General features: G+C 42.8%; 1 protein-coding gene and 1 long non-coding RNA gene across 5 annotated transcripts in view; one reads left to right on the top strand and one right to left on the bottom strand.

Annotated features, from left to right (window-relative positions):
* The window catches only part of LOC137128809 (uncharacterized), a 42,075-nt gene that overhangs the window by 15,915 nt on the left and 6,939 nt on the right, over positions 1-19,221 (bottom strand). The gene's annotated exons all lie outside the window — the stretch shown is intronic.
* The window catches only part of si:ch211-137a8.4 (cylicin-2), a 28,719-nt gene continuing 22,762 nt past the window's right edge, over positions 13,265-19,221 (top strand). For 2 of the 4 annotated variants that reach the window (XM_067507350.1, XM_067507349.1), the window contains exon 1: positions 13,265-13,471. The gene's annotated coding sequence lies outside the window, so the exon portion shown is untranslated. Of the gene's footprint in view, positions 13,472-13,646; positions 13,876-19,221 lie in introns of those variants that run through there. The other 2 variants (XM_067507352.1, XM_067507351.1) reach the window with 1 other exon arrangement.

Genomic DNA, 19,221 nt, shown 5'->3' with positions numbered 1-19,221 from the left:
TTTACAGTTGCTTTTCATTCCCTCTCACACACACACACACACACACGCACACACACACACGCACAGTGGGAGGCCAAAGGATCATGTCTAGAGTCAAACCCTGGTCTCCACTTCCCTATGGGACTTTTTCACTTCATACTGAATCTTACATCATTTACATTGTGGTGGCAGCAGAGGGGGCAGTAAATGTTGGGTGCCCCCACCAGAGCCCCTGAAATAGACATAAAAATTGCCTTCTCAGCGATGATACAGCATTGGTTTCTGATATTTGGCCAACTTTTCATTTGTTTTTCGCATTCCCTTCCGGCAACACGAGTCTCCCCCCGCTGGGGAGTGTGTTAGCATTCTAGCATTAGTGTTTTACTCAGCTTTGCAGAGCTGCTCGTGTAGCTGTGGACTCTTCATCTTATCCTTGTTTCTGTCCAACATGAATAATTAAAGTCACTCCTCCTAAGTTCTGAGTGTGAATGGAGCTGGAGAGATTTTTAGAGGCTGGGGGTGTTAGAAAAAGACAAGTGAAGACAAAGAGAGGATGGGTGAATGAGAGGAGAGTGTGAAAAGGGAAACAGAGGAAGGAAAAAGACCTGCAGGAGAGGAAAGAAGGGAGCATCACAGGTGGAGAGAAGTGATGAGGAGAAGGAAGAAGGTAAGATGAGCCTGAAACATAATTACACAGATTAATGTGGCGTGGAGAGAGCAGTTATCCAAATGGACTAGAAGAGAGAGAGACAGACACAGAGAGACCGAGAGAGAGAGAGAGACCGAGAGAGAGAGAGAGAGAGAGAGAGAGAGACACACAGAGAGAGAGAGACAGAGAGAGAGAGAGGCCAAGAGAGAGAGACAGAGAGAGAGAGACAGAGAGAGAGAGAGACACAGAGAGAGAGACAGAGACAGAGACAGAGATAGAGAGATCAGTCCACAATGATCAAAACTGTAAATGTAGATGACTGTCTCCGCTGTCTTTCAGGCTTTCTCACTCATTCTTGTTAGACAGGATGTGTCAGCACTGTGCTTTACCCCCCCCCCAATCCAGCTCTCTCTTTCCCCTCTGTCAGTACCTCTCTGTAATTACCCCCCCGCCCCCCGTTCTCTCTGTTCAATTCCATTCACTGAGTTTTATAGAAATAAAGGACAGTTCAGTGGATAAAGTGGCTTAACATCATAACAGCTGATGTAAAACTGTCTCGAGTTGGCAGATTCCTAGAATGACCTTAAAGGAGCAGAACATGAAATAGAATCTGCCAACGTTTAGCAAAGATTTCACTGCTGCTGCCTGTAATTGCAGAAGAAGGTGAAATGCAAACCAGAAAGCCCTTATTCCATCTGAGTTACGGAACGGAAACAGATCCATCAGGATCTCCTGATGCAGTTTTCAATACTATTTTACAATCTGTTGCTCACATCCTCTAACTTTATGCTTCCATAAAGTCCAATATTAAATTACTGCAGCGAGTTAAAATTGTCTTTCCTGCCATTTGGCTTTTGCCAGTTGGGAGATGAGACAGGCAGGAAACATGGAGAAATCCCAGGATGGAAATGGACACAATGCTGACACATGACAGGCGAATCACTGCTTCTAAAGAAGCAGCCTGGTGCTTTTTAGTTTCCTTTAAGGGTTTATCGGGTTGACAAAATGTGCAAATCTCATCAACCCGTATTTGACCATAGAACATATACAACATGTCAGATGTTGAATCTAACATTTTACCATTTCATGGAAAATATTAGCTCATTTTGAATTTGATGACACCTCTCAAAAAAGTGTGAATAAGGGCCACAAAAGACTGGTAATTGTTAATTCCTGCAAATACAAAAAAAAAAAAATTTAAAAAATGGAGGAGCATTTGATAACTAATTACGTTAATTGGCAGCAGGTTGGTAACATGACTGGATATAAGAGAAGAATTTCAGAGAGCCAGAGCCTCTCGAATGTAAAGATGGACAGAGGTTCACCAATCTGTGACAAACTGCGTCGCAAAAAATGAAAAATGTTCAGCGTAAAATTGTAAAGACTCCCAGCATCTACATGTATATAATATCATCAAAAGATTCAGAGAATCAGGAGGAATCTCTGTGCACAAGCAACAAGGCTGAAGGTCAAAACTCGATGCATGTGATGCTTGGGCCCTCAGGCACTGCATTAATAACAGGTCTGATTCACTGCTGGACATCACTGCATGGGCTCAGGAACATTCCAGAAATCACTGTCGGTGAACACAATTCACCGTACAATCCACAAATGTACGTTAAATCTGAATCATGCTAACAAGAAGCCAGATATGATAACAGTCTGAGCCCAAATGGAAAACTGAGCAGAGGGACCATTCAGCTTGGTATCAGCAGACAGTTCAAAAGTCTGCATCTCTGATGGTTTGGAGGAGCATTAGTGTCTATGGGCAGCTTACACATCTGGAAAGACTCCATCAATGCTGAAAAGCACATAGAGGTTTTAGAGGAACATATGCTCCCATCCAGACAACGTCTTTCAGGGAAGGACCTTCATATTTCAGCAAGACAATGCTAAACCACACGCTGCATCCATCACAACAGCATGGCTGCACAGGAGAAGAGTCCTGGTACTGAACTGGCCTGTCTGCAGTCCAGACCTTTGACCAATAGAAAACATTTGGTGCATCATAAAGCGTAAAATCCAGCAACAAAGGCCCAGAACTGTTGAGCAGCTAGAATCCTGCATCAGAAAATGGGACAACATTCCTCTGCTAAACTCCAGCAACTGTGCTCCTCACTTCCCAGATGTTAAAAGAAGAGGTGATGCTACACTATGATAAACATCACCCTGTTCCAACCTTTTTGAGATGTGTTGCTGCCATCTTATTCAAAATGAGCCAATATTTTCCATGAAATGTTAAAATGTCTCAGTTTCTACATCTGACATGTTGTTTATGTTCTATTGTGAATAAAATGAGTTTATGAGATTTGCAAATCATTGCATTCTGTTTGTATTTAGGTTTTACACATCGTCCCAACATTTTTGGAATTGGCGTTGTAAAAAAGAAAAACATTATGCAGTAATTTATATATGTAGTTGTAATACAGGTATAAACTCTATATACTGTAGTTCATGGCGTCTGTTTGTTGCTTTCTGCTGTTTCAGCCTCCAACTTTTCAATCTTCTGCTTTTTTCCCTATTTACTCACCTTTGTGTGTGTGTGTGTGTGTGTGTGTGTGTGTGTGTGTGTGTGTGTGTGTGTGTGTGTGTGTGTGTGTGTGTGTGTGTGTGTGTGTGTGTGTGTGTGTGTGTGTGTGTGTGTGTGTGTGTGTGTGTGTCACCCTGAGTGACCCACGCCATTCTCTGGAACTACAGGCCACCACAAAACAAAAGTATGACTCATCACACACACTCCATTTCATGTGAGTGAGGGGTTGGGGGGGGGGGTTCTGGGGGTGGTGAACTATTGAAAGGAGGCCATCCACTCTTCTCACACACACCCTCCTCCTCCCTCTTCCTTTGGCTTCTCTGCTCTTCCCCTCTTCTCTCCTTACTCCAAGTTTCTCTTCTGTTCTCTCCATCTACTTCAATTCTTCCTTGTGTCATTTATTTACTTCTCCTGTCTCCTCTTCACCCTTTACAGTTCATTCTCTCATGTTTTTCCTGTCTAAGGTTTTTGTCCATGAAGCTTTTTCTACTTCTTCAGTTTCTCTTCCCCCTCTGCAGCTCTATGTCGTCACTCCTCTTTTTCCTCTCCCCTTCCTCTCATGCATTGTCCTCCTTTCCTCTACTTATTTGTTCTCTCCTTCTATCTCCTTCCACTCTCTCTCTCAACATCATTTAGATATTGAAGTTAATCCCAGCTAAATCCTCTTCTTAGAGCCTGCTCACCTCCACCAATCACAAGGCTGTTTGCTGCACACAGGGGCTCTAAAGTCCATTTTAATTGGCCAACAGAGCTGCATGCCACCACACGTGCACACCTCAGATAAAAAAATTAGCAAGCTGGGATGGGCTAGTGAGAAATGAATTTGACAGGTACCACAGAGCGCTTGATACAGTGCATACACATGCACACATTTACAGTACATGAGCTTATTCACAAGTGCACACACACTCACACACATGCTTACTCATCCATGTAGCCTCGGACAAAGAGGCCAAGTGTTGAAAGTACAATCTTTCTCTCTCACACTGACAGAGTGAGGAAAAACAATCATTTATAAAATCATATAAATCCGCATAAGTTGAATTTAAAGCTATGAAATCCACTTTTTAACACCTTATCTGTGTTTAGACAGTCTGAATTAAGTAGGAGCATCATGACTTCCTCTTTGAAGCTTTCCTGTAGGTATTAGTAGTAGTACTGCTGCTGAAGTTTTGGTTTAGCACATTTCAAACCGATGTACTTGCTGTAAGGTTTGAGATTAACTTGCTGCTAACAACACGAACGTACCGATTCGTCTAATACACCTACAAGATGAAATCCCGCATATTACCAGTGGGGTAGTATCAAAAGATTTCTGCAGCAGCTTTAGATCAGCCCGTCCATAACTACCCACGTCCACAGGTGGTTTAGGTTGTAGCAGCCATTTCTGTGCCATGATCTAAAATGACCTCCAGTGTTGCCATGAAATGTGTTTGTATTCACGAGAAAACAAACAGGGAGTATTGGCCTCAGGTTTGCTCTCTCATTGATAACCTTTAACATTTTCCAGACGTGCACAGATTACACAAGGAAGCATGTGAACAATGATGCAGATGACGCCGTCATTGTCAACGCCTACGCGTTTTTGACAGTGGTTAAGTTCAGCTACACTGCAACCACACGTATGTTTTTGTACAATACATAACAGCAGACATTTTTAAAAACATCTCCTTTTTTGCCAAACTACAGTATCCAGTCCTGCAGTGTGACAGCTTTGAACAGGCACCATCCACCTCGACCACTTTGAGGTTCTGTTGCAGCTAAAACATTTAGCACTTGAATGTGTTGCATCAAAAACTATTTCACCCGTTGATTAGAAGAGACTGCAGGATGGACACAATGTGCATCAAGCCACAGCCACAATCTTTGACCAGTATTCGTGTCTTTGTTGCCACAATCTAAAACATGCAGGATGCAGATAAGACCTCGCACAATCATCCTCCACCTCCCTACTTCTTCCTTATGGTGGAGGAAAAAGGGACAGGGGACAACAGGGACAACAACCACGTTTCCCTTACAATGTTTTAGGCAAAACAACAAACTAATGCTTTGTTTTCCCATCTGTTGGCTGCAGAGGTTAGAGGGTTGTGCCATTGTCGGATTTCTTCACAATTTATTTTACGTTGATGCCCGTCTCAACCAGGATACTCATGCAGTTTTCCTGCAAAAATAAAAGGTTACACAAAAACGAGAGAGGTGATCATACTGATAATTAAGGTAGAGTGTTCGTCCCCTCAAACCGACTATGTATATGTACACTGAACAACTAAAACCTGAGAGTGTGAAGTTACTTCACACCCTCTTGTGAGGTACGCTCACCCTGACACATTGGTCACCTGCATCGCTTTTGTTTTGTTTGGATAAAAAGTCGTTGAAATCATTTTAATCTGATGGATATGGGACAAAGGTAAAACAGCACTCGTCTAATGACCCACTAAGCAGCACCAAGCTACGTTAAAACACACTCTCCAACTCACCAACAGAAAGGCAGGAGGGTGCAAAGAAAAAGTCATTACAGCGTGATGTCATTTTACATTCTGGGTTTACAGGTGGATGGATCAGGACAAGATTTAAGTGAATGAAATATGGACTCATACATAACCAATAACCAAAATAGTCCTAATCAAAAGTCCTCACAAAAAAAAAAAATCAAAACACTGAGATCCTGTAAAGAAAAGGTGTAAACTCTGGCTTTTATAGAGTCAATGAAGCCAGAACATCTAAAGCTTATTAAGTGATGAATACCAAAAGAAGTATACATTTAAAAAAACTTTAAAACTTGATTGAAGACCTGAAACATTTTAGTGTGAGATACAAAAACGGAGAAATCAGAAGCAGGTTAATTAAAAAATAAATCCTCATCCTGCACCATGATACTAACAAGATTTAACAAGCTTATAAGGCTGATCAGAAATATTTCTAGTTAAACCCTTTGTCACCTCTGCACAGCTGGTTGAACATCAAGTGGGTGTAGATGTCAGATTGTTTTCGACTTTAAGTAACTTAACATGAATGGGAGTGGAGGGGATTTTTAAGGTATTCGACCATCAGATGAGCAGTTTACTCTAACACCATTTTCTTTTATCGTCAGACGTTTATCTCTCTCTCTGTCTGTCTAGTGTGTCCATCCCCCCGTCTGGCATCCCAATGACTGTTATTTACTACCCATCAGCCCCTGCTTTAGCCAAGCATGCCAAGGCTGGTCGCCATGTCCTCAGGCAAACCCTCTCATTCTCTCCCTTTATTACCCTCTCGTCCTCACTCTGCCAATGCTTCTCTCTCCCACTCTGTCAATATCTCTCTCTCACTTTTTTATGACACTGTCTGGCACTTTCTCTCTCATTTCTTCCTCTGTATGTTGTTTTTTCCCTATCGCCATCCCTCCATCCTCTGTTGGTTTTTTCCGCTGTTCATGTCACTGTTTGCACACACACACACTCTGCTGTCACCAGAGGTGCAGGACCATCTCTAGACACCTCACTGTGTGATGACATCCAGACAACATTGGACTGTGTGTGTCTGCATTTGTGGATGTAAGCCTTTGTCCATTGGTGCGTTTGAGACAGACAGACAGACAGACCGACAGACAGACAGACAGACAGACAGACAGACAGACAGACCGACAGACAGACCGACAGACCGACAGACGTCTCTGCACATGTCAGTTCCACAGTGGGCTGCTTCATTCAGCTTTCATAGCAGCAGACATATATAGGATTTGTCTAATTAGAGACTGAAGAGATGGAGAGTGGACACAGTCAAGTGAAGCTGAGAGAGGGAGGGAGAGGAATGAGATATTGGAGCCTCTATGAAAGAGGGATGGATAGTGGCAATAAATAAAAAGGTGTCTATGGAGGGAGCCAGATAGAGCAAAACATGAGAGGATGAGAGGGAAAGAAAGAGACTTAAGAGGGAATTAAAGATGAAACCATGTTTGCATATTTGTCAGCTTTGCCCTCGAGCTGTATGTGTGCAATTAGCTGTGAAGCCTAATTAGCTTTCAACAGTGTTTGCATTAGTTTGTTTTTATCACAAGGCCAAAGAGAGATGCTGTAAAAGTTCTTCTTATGTAGTGCTGTCATCCAAAGTGCTTCACAGTCACCCATTCATTCATTCACTCACAGGCCAATAACGTTCAGTTATTCATCCCAGGGACCCTTCAAAGTATAGTCAAGCAGAATAACAGGTAAAATGTGGACTCTGCTCCACAGAGCTGTCTTTCATAAACAGGAGAACTTCATCAATGCACCTCTACAAACCAGCTTTAAAGTGTTTATGTTCTCCTGCTTCATCTGTAGCTTCTGTAAGAGTTTTTTACCAAAGCAGGAGAACTGCTCTCAAAGAGACAAAAACTTCTTAATAAGAAGGTGTAAAACTGCCTTTTCCCCTCACATAAGTACACAAGAACTCCCACTTTCAAGTCAGCGTCGACACCGGGTCAGCACAGTTAGGGAACTGTTTCACACACTATGAGGCATCATCAACCAATCACTAGGTGATGATGAGGATCATCTTAAGTTACCACATGAAAAATAACAAAAGATTTGGGAATCAGCTGTGCACAACAGGTCAAAACCAACCAGCACAGAAACACACCCAGCAAACATCAGCAGAATCATTCAGCTAAATTTAGACTTATGTCAAGAAAGGCAACAGATGGCCAGTGATCGCTAGTGACATGACAGTTCAAGTGGTTGTAAGAGACTAAATACTTTTCAACAGCATTACAACAGTATGCACTGCCTGCATGAACATACTGTTTGTCAAAATCCGCTCTCACACATTGTAGGATTCAGATTGACAAACTCTGGCCGTCAGCTGGAGATAACTGCATTATTGCTGCCAGAAAACATCCAGAAATAATTTTAGGTGAATTTCACACACACCCCCACTTTCAACCAAATGGCTGAAGTGGGATATTCCTGTTTCCTATACCAGGTCAAAAGGATAACAAAGCCCTTTAAGTCCTGAGAGAAAATCTTAATTAAACTTTAAAAAAAAAACGTGCACATCCACAGGGAAATCAACCTATGGGTTCAGTTTCGTTGTCAACTGTTGTCTGAGCAAATCTTTTTTTCAAAAACCAAGAACCATCGTTGAAGCTCAGCCACAAACTAAAGTTTATCACCTGACTCGTAGCCAAGCAATCAATCAAGCAGACAGAGCAGCGGTTAGACCCATCAGATGGACCATCGCTCTCAGCCACACTTAACAGATACATTCTGTTGCTTTCTTAAAAGGTCAAAACACAAATCTGAAATCGGAATCATGCTTTTCCCACTGCAGGATTTAATTTACGCTGACAAATGACCATTTTTCTTTATTTAATACAATTCTCTAAAATAAATCTAAATAACTCTTGAGGTTGCAAAACCACCAATAAGGGATTTTTGTGCTATACATGTATATACATGTGTTTGTAGAACCAGCATGGTTAAAACTCTTTCTTACCTTAATGACACGTCGTAAGTTCATTCAAAATGCCTCTTCGCTGTCCAAGTTATTCCAGGGTGTCAGTCCGACCTCCACAAATAATACAAGCTCAACAAACTGACTTCATATTTAAGAAAAGGAAAGTCATTTTGTGAGGCACAGTTTACTGCCCATCTATAAATTTACAACAAGAACCAATGCACCAGTTCTCAGCAAACTGAAGCATTTTAATCCCAACATGGAATATTTAACACCCCTGCAAAGACTTCATTCTCAGCTCATTATTCCCTACAAATGCAAGTTATCCATGGCTGGATTAGTTAAGAAAAAAAAACCAAATGTAATTATCAGGGAGAGGCTCATGGGCCTTGGAGGTCAGGATGCCTCCGAAAAACGTAACACGTCTCTATAAAGTGTTACGTTGTCCTGTTTTAAACTCAGACAGCCTTTAAAAGAAACACCAAATTACCACAAAGAAATACAAAGCAAGCTGCAAAAGACCAAAAAGTACCACAAAAAGGGAAAGAATACAACCAAGAAGACACACAAAATGATAAAACGTGTTGGAAAATGGCCAAAGAGACCAACTATGACTAATAATTAAAAACTACACAAATACCAAAAAAAACATGCACAGTCACTGCAAAGACACAAAATATTCCAATAAACGATTAGACAATGACCACAAACAGTGGAAATAGCCTCAAACAGACAAAATTTGAGTCTCAATCTAGGGACCACATCCTTTGAAGGTGCATTTGAAGACCAAGTGTGCGTTCAAATGCAATCAAAGACTCCTTCCGTCTCATTTTGGCTCAGCGGTCTACACGGTCCTCTAAGGCTACATGTCTACAAAGAACGCTGTCCTTTGAAGGATGTGGTCACAGCCAAAGGGATGACAACCTGTTGGAAAATGACATGGGGCCCAAATTCAAAATGAGCACATTTTTTCCATGAAAATATCTCAGTTTGTTTCTGTTCTATTTGATGAGATTTGCAGATCGATGCATTTTGTTTTTACTTACGTTCTACACTTCGTCCCAACTTATTTTGAATTGGGGTTATGCTTTTCTTTTAATAATAATAAGTGATTTAAAAAAAAATGTTTTCAAGGTGGCACCAATGTGCTGCAATTCCCGCAACTTTTTAAAAACGTGTTGCTGACAACAAATTCAAAATGAGCACAAATGTGTCCAAAACAAACAAACAAACAAACAAGCAGATATCTTAGTGGCAACATTTAAGATTTATGAACCCACCATAATTTACCAACTGGCACTCATCAATACAATTTAACAAGTTTAGCAGCATCATTTAACCCACTGGTACTGTATCTAGCACCATTTCACATCCCAATTCAGTACATATTCTCAGCTTTCGCCATTTGTTATCCCCAGATACAACAACAGAGACAATCCAACATGTCACATCAACACAGCTTGGTTGAGGACAAAGATGGACCCGTTTTTTTTCGTGGTTACAGCCGGGACACTGACCGACAGTAAAAATTGCATGTGTTTGTGAGATGAGGCTAAATTTAAATGGTAGCTGATCTACGCAGCTCGTCTGCACTCAACAGGACACGCTAAGTTGAAGTTCAGGGTCTTGCTCAAGGACACTTGGCCATGTAAAAGGACGAACCGGGATTCAAACCACCAACCCCAGGTTTGGTGGACGACTGTTCTACCTCCTGAGTCAGAGTCACCCTTTACAGCAGCAGTGCAGGCATTAGTGTGTGTGTGTGTGTGTGTGTGTGTGTGTGTGTGTGTGTGTGTGTGTGTGTGTGTGTGTGCAGACAGGTGTTCCTGGTCTCATTAGAACATATGGAGCGATCTGCAGACACTCGAGCAGTGATGTGACTCAGCACTTCTGCCTCTGAGTTACAGCTGCAGGTTTTTCCTTTCTGTACGTTTTAATATGATGGAGTCTTTGTAGCAGCCACTAAAACTCACTTGAGTTCCTGTCACATATCTGAGGTTTTTTATTAGCCAGCAGAGGATTTTATGTCATCTTTTAAAGGGTAGAAACTGACTGACTTTAATTTGTTTTGTAACCTTTTGCTGCGTCCTTTAAGCAGGACCAACCTGTTACGGTGTCACCGAGCAGCTCTGTCAGATCTCCTGGGTGTTTGGTGTGGAAACTCTAACCAGCAGCAAAGACCCAGTAAGACGACTGAAGCTCTCATCATCTGAACATTCTGGAACTCTTCATGTGTGGAGATGTTGGTGTAATTACTGCAAACAAGAACATTGTCAGCCTCGACGCTGAATCTCAATCAAGACGGGAAATGTGCGCCACAATTTATCCAGAAAATACAACTCATCCTTTTATTAACTACTTTACATTTAAAAGCTCCTGTCTGGCTGATAAGTGTGTTAGAGACCAGTAAAGAAATTTTCCCTTCATTAGCATCTTCCTCCATTAAGGAGAACAGAGAAGAGGACCTGATCCTGTTGGCTGTCACGTCCAATCAGCATCAGACTTTCTACTCGACGACACACCGACTGACACATCTTGGTCCTGCTGTTTCTCTCCCTCTCTGTCTCTCTCACACACACACACACACAGGCTTCAGCTCAAACATTAGGAGGATGCTGTCACATCATCTGCTTCTCCACACACACACACACTTTTTAAAGAAATGGTGATATTGGGTGAATCCATATTTTCAAGGTCATTAAAACATGGGAATTCCTGGGATAATGGAAATGGGAGAAAATTATAATGGATAAATGGAGATAATTGTTTTTTGTCGTTTTGAAATAATAAGACTACTGTTCCGTCGGCTTGCATGTCTGCACTTGATCGTGGAGATGTTCTGTACCATCACAAGGCTCCAGCAGTTCTGCAGCAGCAGTGTATCCCATCACTAATGGGAAATTCTTAACCATGACTCACCAACACATGACTCAATAAATGTACCCTGCATACATAAAAAGCAGGGTGGGAGGGGCTTCACCTTTTGCACCTTTTGAATAAAAAAACAACAACAACCTACAACCAGATTTCATATTGTGGCATGTTTTTATGAGTACAAATGTTTGTTGGGCTCCTGATGAAAAACTTTCTAAAATCAAAACAAAAGAAGACATCCGTCCACTCTAAACGTCTAAAAACCAGGAAAAAACGTATCATAACCAGAGAGTCTGCTTATCTGTTCAGTTCTTGTATCTTCATATCACCAGTAACTAAACATTAACACACACATCACAATCCTGCACCGACACGTCTATTTCTGTCCGAGTATCTCCTGCATATGAAATTCACGTTTGAATGTGAAATAATATTGTCAGCGGACAAACCTGCAGTTTTATTCATTCAGATACAAACTAAACACGAAGTACAGCCACAAAGTTTCTTTTCCTGAATGACAAATGCATTTGTAACATGCTGTGTAGTGTGTTATACTGCATCCTGATAACCAGCTGCAGTTTTAATATCAAATGATTCTGCAGAAATCTGCACCTGGAAACATTGTTGAAGGACACTGTTGTCATTTTCTGTCTCTCCGTAACCTGAACATGAAAGCTCCACTTTACCATAACTTTGAGGTAAACCAATATTTCTTTAACTGAAATCTTTGGAATCTTTACTTCATATCCAATGTAAAACCACTTTATCATTATTATTAATGTGTCATCACATCCTCACATGCAGCTTTTGACTCATCGTTGTCATTATTTATGTCATTCCACCACTGCCTCCCATAAACCTCATTCATTCTTTTTGCTCTTATTGATGGAAGTTTTCTGAGCAAAGAAGCAGCTGTAATAAGGCAAAGTCATTTCCCTCTGGGATTAATAAAGGTGTTTGAAATGTGAATCACACACACACACACACACACACACACACACACACACTCTGTACTCCACTCTGCTACTGAATGTTGGTTTTTGGATTTAGGACTTGAGTTGTGCAGTGCAGAATCATAGATTATAGACTGCGTCCAAAAAGAACAACTTTAAATAATGCAGGACGAGCCTGTAAGACGGCATGAAGAAACGCTTTGGTGACACAAACGTGATGGAGCTGCAGAACGACACAGCTCCGTGCACTGAGTTGCTTTTGGACATTTGATATTGTAACGAGTTTCCTCCGTCTCCTCCCAGTTCACTCTGAACAGTTGTGGTTTAAAAGAGGAGGGGAGTCCTCAACCCCCCAAATCTCTCCCCATTATCCCTCCTCCTCTTCTCACTCACACTGATGCTTTGCCCTCATTGTTCTCTTGCATACAAATAACACACACACACACACACACACACACACACACACACACACACACACAATGGTACAGGACAATGCCTGAACCGTGAATGGAGCAGCCACCACAGGGAGAGTTGTAAGCTGCTGGCGCCCAGACTTGACTCTCTCTCTCTCTCTCTCTCTCTCTCTCTGTGTTTGTCTGTGTCTCTCGCTCTGAAATGTTTTTAAAGAGGATATTAAAAAGCTCGTGCACGCATCATTCTTTTTCAGCAAATTAACCAAAAGAAGATCATTTTTCTTCTAACCTTCTTAACTGGTGGGGGGTAAAATTTGGGGTAAGGGGGTGTCGGAAGAGGGGTGGGTCTTATTGGTTGCTAGGGGCAACCACAGGGGAGTGAGTGAGGAAGAAGGCGTCTTCTGCGTGTGTACGTGCATGTGTGTGACCCGCCACCGTCCCGCTGAGCGAGCTCTCGCGCCAATCCAGACACACACACACACGAGAGCGACCGAGAGAGAGCGAGAGCGACCGAGAGAGAGAGAGAGAGAGAGAGAGAGAGAGAGAGCGACAGAATGGCTGGTAGGATTTAGTCCCGACAGCGTCTTTTTCCGTCCAACACAACAAGCTTATTACCTTTCTCTCCACGCGCTTGGGAACGGATTTACGCGCACGAACAGAGGTTGGTTTGGCTCATTTATTTTTACCCAATATCTGCTCTCATCTCTCCGCTGTCTGGATTCATCCTTGTGTCCGATTTGTGTTTTTCTCGCCCCCTAAATTAACCGTTTCACTTGCCCCGCCGCTACAGGTCGCGGGAATGCGTTTAATGGCGATTAGCCGGCGGGTAATTGGCCGCTGACGGTCAAATTGCTGGCGGTAGTAGTAGTGAGAGCACTTGGGTTGCACTGACTCGGGGGTCTCTTGCAAGAGGGGTTGTTTTGTCATGGTTTGGAGAGCCACCGGTGCGCGCGGAGAGGCTGGCTGATGGTGGCGGAGGGGGACAATGACCGAGGCTGTTGTTGGGCGACGCTGAGCGCGTCCTGCTCCGACCCCCGTTGATCCGGCTGCTTCTGGAAGAGTCGGGTAATTAGTGTGTTTTTTTATTTAAATCAGAAACGTTACCAGGTTGTGATTAAGCGGCGAGGGTCAAATCACGGCGCAGCGTGGATCCGTCACACAGACCGGCTGTGCTGTGTGTGTTTCTGTGCGCCATGTCTTTATGTTGTGGAGCAACAGAGGGGAATTATATGGACGCAGCGTGATACAGTGTTTACGTGGAGCCAAACAAGAGCTTTGGGATCTCGCTGAAACGTTTCTCCGCGGGAGGAAATAACTGGTCAAATGTTAAATCAGCCTAATGTGCATTCGACATGTGTCCGTCATGTGAGCATCTGTGTGTCTGTGCGCGCGCGTCCAGTGAAACCAAAATCCAAAGGCGCACGAACTTGTTCATGCGCCTCCACAACAACAACAACAACAACAACAGTGCAATAAAAGCCAGAATATTATACAGTGCGCGCGCAGAGACACACACAGACTGAAAGGGGGCGGGGAGGGGGGGTGACGGGGTGCGAGGGTCTCTCAGCCATTTTCGATGAAGCGCGTGTAAAAACGCGCGCACATGGCGACAGACAGAAATCACATCACAATCAAAGGCGGGAGTCCATGTGTGACATGTAAACGAGGTCAGCGCGGAGGAAACAGGAGGACGTGCTCGTTTCGCTACGAAACCGACATAGATTTATTCTATTTATATACATATATATGATATTAATATCATTATTATTATTATTATGTTTGGGGGTGGAACGGCACCTTTTTTCCTCTCATCTGCCCCAACACCAGATAATGAGCCTGCTTGCTGGGAATTTGGCGCTCAGTTATTTACTGTGAACCCCTTTCACATGAAGTGGGAGCCCTCCATGACCCCCCCCCCCCCCCATTTTTTCCTGTTTTATCATCATTGATTATTGTTAACAGATCATTTTGGGCCCATGTGCGCTGTGTTTGCCGGTGGCGTCTATTGTTCCCTGTGTAAATGTGATGGTGAAAAACACGTTGGCGTCGGTTCATTAACCCAAATCCATGGGACAAGTGTGTCCCCGATGGGAAGTCGCTATGACGGTGTATTCTTCTCATAATATCGCTGTAATGACTTGAAGTGTGTGTGTGTGTAATAGGTGTAGTCAGTGGTAAAGTCCAGTGACCTCCTTCATGCCTGGTGTTTTTTGATTCCTCCTGGAGGTGGACTTTGTAATTAAAATTGAAGCAGAAATGCAGAAGACATTATTAATAAGATAGAAATCCAACAGAAATGTTCTGTGTGTGCGTGTGCGTTGAAGCACGGGAAAGGGGTGCACACGAGTAAAAACATGTCGCCATATTAGACGCTTTTTTTTGCCCCCCAAAATGGAGGGGGAGGAGGCTCTTAGGAGCTCATTAGCAATGCAAAGTAGTTTTTTTCCCCCTTTAACTGGGGCTCGGGCACCTGCTGTCTCGAGCACGCGCGCGCAGCTGGATGGCTGACTGGCTTCCTCCTCTCCCTTCCTCCGGACTCGTGAGCGCGCCCCAGTTCGTCCTTCTCAATAGAATGATGTTCTATTTCTACGGCGCAAACGCGATTAAAGCTTTGAAGAATCAGAAAAAGAAAAAAATTTGATATATAAAGTAAAGAAAAATATGAAAACTACTCAGATCGTTTAGCTAAGTAAAAGTATCAGTCCTGCATTCAAAATGTTTCTAAGCAAACAAAAATCAAGGACTTCACGAAGTAGCAAAAGTAAAAGTACTCTGCATATAGAATGTGTCATTAGCATCAGTGTATGTGACCTTACTGGATCATAACTCTGGATGTATTCATGTGTCCATCACTTTAATGCTGCAGCTGGTAACGATGGAACTGATTTTAGGGACGTGTGTAATTCTTGATTTCTCGACATTAGATCTGAAGACAGGTCATTATTAATGCACAGTGTTTGTTGGTCCTTAGCTATTGTAAGTGCCTTTATATCTATTTGTTTCCTGTTGTGCCAGAGCCTCCTCCTGAGCCGTGTGCACAGGAGGAGTTACAGTTAACCACTTGTGTCTGATTACAACTTCATTCCAGCCTGTTAGCAGCCGTCCAATAAATGATAACAGGTCATAAACATTTCAGTGTTGCAGTTGGAGCCAGTTTTAATTTTGTTAGATTTGTATCCTCGTAGGGTTTTATTTAAATGTTGCACTGCAAGCTAACAGTAGCTCAGCTGTCAGATAAGTTGTAGTTCATAATTTCTCCACTGTGGAGTTGAAGAATTAAGTAGCAACTTGACACATGTTGTACAGAAAGTACAAATAAATCAGAATAGGTCTGTGCCATATTGTTTTGTCTATGATATATCAGGCTAATTTCTTCCCGTGATAAGAATTGTGCTATAAAGAAATTCCATACAGCTCCATGACGAAGTGTTTGCATGTAATGTGGACATGTCACATGCTCCTACAAACACATTAACCATTGTTAAAAGGCATAGACGCTCCAAGCTGTCATTAAAAAGGAATGTTTTACATGGGATGAAAAATGAGCTTTTCATGTGCAGCCTCGATGCTGCAGTGTCTCTTCTTGTGCGCCGATTTGCTGAGCAGCCAATCAGAATGGTCTCTCTCACCGATGGGGTCTGCCGCCAGTTCAACATGCTGAATAGGCTAAAAAGCCACCAACAGGGGTCATATGGCGTGGGACACAAACCAAAAGCTCGGGCAACAGACGCCCACTGGTGACCTGACGAGCTAAGCCAGAAGACATGCTGCCCATCCAAACTGTTGACTTCGAGGCAAATGCTGAAATATGGAGCATGCATGCATCCGGTGAAGGAAATTTGATTCAGTTTCTTTATTCTTTAGCTCCTCAATGGATTTATTTTGTTCAGTATTTGATTATGTCCAGGCTCATTTGTTTTCATCAGTGTTTGCTGACCTCTACAGCCTAAAAAATATATATTGTCAACGTCATCATTTCACCATCATTAATTTTATGCCTATATTGCCCTTAATGTTCCACTTATTTAATATTCACTGGAGGAAATGCACTAGTTACATTCTACTACTAAAGCTTTATTTTTAGAGTTTCGTAATATTCACTGTCCAATTCAGTAGCAGTACATTATTTAGACATGTCCATATTTAGTTACATCCATTAAGAAGTTTAGTTAGTGCTTCCATATTCATCAACATTTGGCCTTTCATAGGTTCAGAGGGAAATAAGGGAAATGTTCTGATTGTGCAAATAGCAGCATTTGGTCTGTGGGGCAAAACAGGGTTTAAAGGGGCAAAGGAAAGAAAAGGAAATGGATGAAGGGAAGACGGGGGAAAAAGACAGGTACAGACAAAAGATGGAAGGACAATATTTATAAAATACAAACAAAATAGGGAAAACAAGAGAGTGATGACGAAATGAGGAGAGGAATGAAGAGCCAGTATAGAGGATGGATCTGAAAATTAAAGGACAGACTGAGAACGATAAGAAAAGTTAGAGAATAAAAGGAAAGAGACAGAAAAGAGTAAGTAAAGCAGTAAGGAAAGAAGGAAGGTGGATGAAGGACAGGGAAGGAAAGAGGTGGACAGTGGAAAAATAATGGAAAATACATTTAGGAAAATTTTAAGGGAAAAAGTAAAAAAGCAATAATGAATGGAGAGAAGGTGAAGGAAGGCGTTTAAAGGACAATAACTGATAGCAGGACAGGAGAAGGCAGGATGGAAGATGGGACAACAGGATAAATGACAGCTGACACAACAGGCGTGAGGGTAAAAGGGGGTAAAGAGGATGGAATGAGAGAAGGACGGGGGGCGAAGGGACAAGTTACAGGAAGGTTTGGAGCTGATTCTGGGTCTGTGAACCAGGTGAGAGCTGACGGAGGAGGAGGAGGAGGATGGTGTGGGCTCAGTCAGGTGCACAGTCAGGTGCACAGCAACTAACCACAAAACCTCAGACAAGCTCATTGGGGGAAATGGTTACGTGGACTAAAAACATGACGTTGGCAAAGCGGTGACTTCTTTTAGAGCAAGCGTATCGATGGCCCCCTCTGCAAACTGACCTCACCTCAAGATTCTTCCTATGCTCTGCAGAGTCATGATGGAGCAGAAGTCTTCTAATGGATTTAAAAAACATCTTTTTAAAAATGTTAAAGAGCCCATTTCTCTCCACAAATGAGTGATGTAATCAATAAGCCACAGAATAAGTCAGGGTTTCTCTCAGAGGTAGTAACACCCACACATCATGACTCGTGATTAGTTTAACGGGTGGATAATCTAACAGTAGTAACCACCTAAACACCTGCCTTTCGCTGAGCGAAAGTTAATGTTTTATGTCATAAAAGTGCGATAGACATTTATGATGTGACCTTTGTTTCACCTGTCAAACGAAACGCTGCAGGAAACACACACACACACACACACACTCAGGAAGTGTTGGAGGTTGAACTCCCACACTGAAAATGTGTTGTGCATCACTTAGTACACACATGCACACGTTTGTCGTTGTAGGAAACCTGGAGGTTGCAACTAAACGTGTGAACAGAGCTGAAGAGATCAGTAGTGTTTAGACTTGTGAAGCCTTGCAGGATGTAGCAAGGGATGAACTCCTTGTCTTTGCTTGACAGAAACTCACTCCAGACTAAACTGTTTTGCAAGTTTTACCAGTCGATTTCAAGGTGTCACCTTGCTTGGACTCAGATGGACGTCGGTACAACTCCCAGCTAGCAAAGAGCACAGTGGCACGGCGAGGTGACATGGTGCGCGGTTTAGAGGCTGCACAGCAGATAGCAAGAGATTATTTGACCAGAAAATAAAATATGGAGAGAAAAAAAAAAAAGCCTCTGCTGGAAAGACTTAGGAGATAACATCAAATCGGTATTAAGCTACACAGACAGATAGCACGGCCATGGATAAAACATTTAGCTGGCTTTCCAAATCAGCCTTTTCTCCCCATCGCTCCGTGTGTGCGCGCACAAACATCCTAAGCGCCATGTCTGTTCGAAAACAGGGTCAGGCTACAGAAAAAAAGAGAAAGCGAGAGTGAGCACATGAAGGGCAGATAAAGGCTTGTCTGTGTCTGAGGGAGAAGAGAGCGAGGAGGAGGAGGAGGAGGAGGGCAGCATGATGAAGGGGCCTCTCTGTTGAAGGAGAGAGTTGCGGCTCTATAGAAGGCTCCCACTGCGGACAGAAACAAGGCATTTAGTCTGTGAGTCGGCCTCTGTAATGCCATAATAGGCTCTTATAATGATGCCACTATGGACGGGGAGGAGAAAAAACTAATCACAGAATGTTCCTTTAAAGTGCGGGTCGGTTGTGAGGGAGTCCTGTAGTGATGGAGCTGATGGTTGATTGGTAGCAACAAGAGGAAAGGCTGATCTGGGTCAGAGTTTAGGACCTGAACCAACAGGTTTGAGCCTG

Source organism: Channa argus, chromosome 6, assembly GCF_033026475.1.
Source record: "Channa argus isolate prfri chromosome 6, Channa argus male v1.0, whole genome shotgun sequence".
In the NCBI taxonomy this organism is placed as follows: Eukaryota; Metazoa; Chordata; class Actinopteri; order Anabantiformes; family Channidae; genus Channa; species Channa argus.
The sequence above is the reverse complement of the archived record's forward strand: the minus strand, read 5'-3'. Positions and strand labels throughout refer to the sequence as shown.